Below are 1,048 nucleotides of genomic sequence, written 5' to 3'. Positions count from 1 at the left end.
GTGTGTGTTTGTGTGTGTGTGTGTGTGTATGTGTGTGTGTGTGTGTGTGTTGTATAAATTAAAATTGCGACTTGTACAGTTGATCATGTTGACAGTGTATTCGGCAGCAGATCCTCAGAGAATCGTGCTGGGACTCACACTGCTGCTTGGATTAATAAATCTTACCAGTAGTAAGTCATCATCATCATCATCATCATCATCATCATCATCATCATCATCATCATCATCAAAGCTGTCTTTGTGTAAATGCTTACTAATAGCAACCGATATAATAATATTTTGTATACTTTATTCCATTTCCATTTCCTTGTGGCTATAGTCAGGGTCATAGCAGTGAAACTGACAATCAAATTTTTCATGTCAGTGTATCGAAATCATATTAAAAGCCTTCTAAATGATTATATTATAGGTTCACTTGCGACACAAAAAAAAATAATTTCTAATTCAAATTATCCAATTGCGAACATGATCAAACTTAAATCTGTCTGAATTGAGAGGGGGGAAAAGGGGGGGGGGTATTTGAAACAGTAGTTAGAGTTTTAGAAAAGAAAGCAGGACGGGAAGAAGGTGGGACTGAGGGGAGGATAACTCGAAAGGTATACATAAAATAATATAGTGTTTCAGTGTCCGAGTTGTGCTGTTCAACGATTATTTATTAGAGTGTTGCTTGTTTGTTACTGTCAAAGTGAATGCGGAAAAGAGGGAAAAGGGAAGGGAGAAGTTGGGAGGGGCAGGGCTGGTTGGTGGTGTGCGATCGTAAAATGTTCTCTTTCTAAAGTGGTACCTTAATACTATTAACCTATCTCACCCCCACCCTCTGTGGCTCCATCTTCCTCTACCATTCTCTGCCTTTCTGTCTCTCTCCCCTTATCCATCTTCTCTCCCTCCCTCCCTCCCTCCCCCCCTCTCTCTCTCTCTCTCTTCTGTGTGTCACTGTCCCTCTCTCACCCTGTCCTCTAACCCCCCCCTCTCTCTCTATTTCTCTTTCCCTCTCTTTCTCTTTCTCTGTCTCTTTCTCTAACTCTCTCTCTCTCTCTCTCTCTCTCTC

This window comes from Aplysia californica, unplaced genomic scaffold (genome assembly GCF_000002075.1).
Source record: "Aplysia californica isolate F4 #8 unplaced genomic scaffold, AplCal3.0 scaffold00201, whole genome shotgun sequence".
Lineage (NCBI taxonomy): Eukaryota > Metazoa > Mollusca > Gastropoda > Aplysiida > Aplysiidae > Aplysia > Aplysia californica.
Note: the sequence above shows the minus strand (reverse complement) of the source record.